Genomic DNA, 408 nt, shown 5'->3' on the forward strand with positions numbered 1-408 from the left:
CGAGGGGGATGGGATTAACAGTAGCAAATATCTGTCGGGGGATGGGAAAACACTTCTTATCTACAGGGTGCCTGAATGAAACGTCATTGTACACCTACCCTTAACTGTACCCCACAAAACCATAATAAAAACTACTGATTAATGAAAAAAAAAAAAAAAAAAAAAAAAAAAAAGTGAGCAAAAGACATGAATAGACACGCCTCAAAAGAAGATATATGGGCAGCCAACAGACGCGTGAAAAAGTGCTCAACCTCACTCATCATCAGAGAAATGCAAATCAAAACCATATGAGATACCACCTAACCCCAGTAAGTATGGGCGTCATTAATAAAACAAACAACAACAGATGCTGGTGAGGATGTGGAGAAAAAGGAACGCTTCTACACTGCTGGTGGGAATGCAAACTAG

The sequence above is a fragment of the Carlito syrichta genome, unplaced genomic scaffold (assembly GCF_000164805.1).
Source record: "Carlito syrichta isolate Samal-C Ts95f unplaced genomic scaffold, Tarsius_syrichta-2.0.1 Scaffold289848, whole genome shotgun sequence".
NCBI classification, from domain to species: domain Eukaryota; kingdom Metazoa; phylum Chordata; class Mammalia; order Primates; family Tarsiidae; genus Carlito; species Carlito syrichta.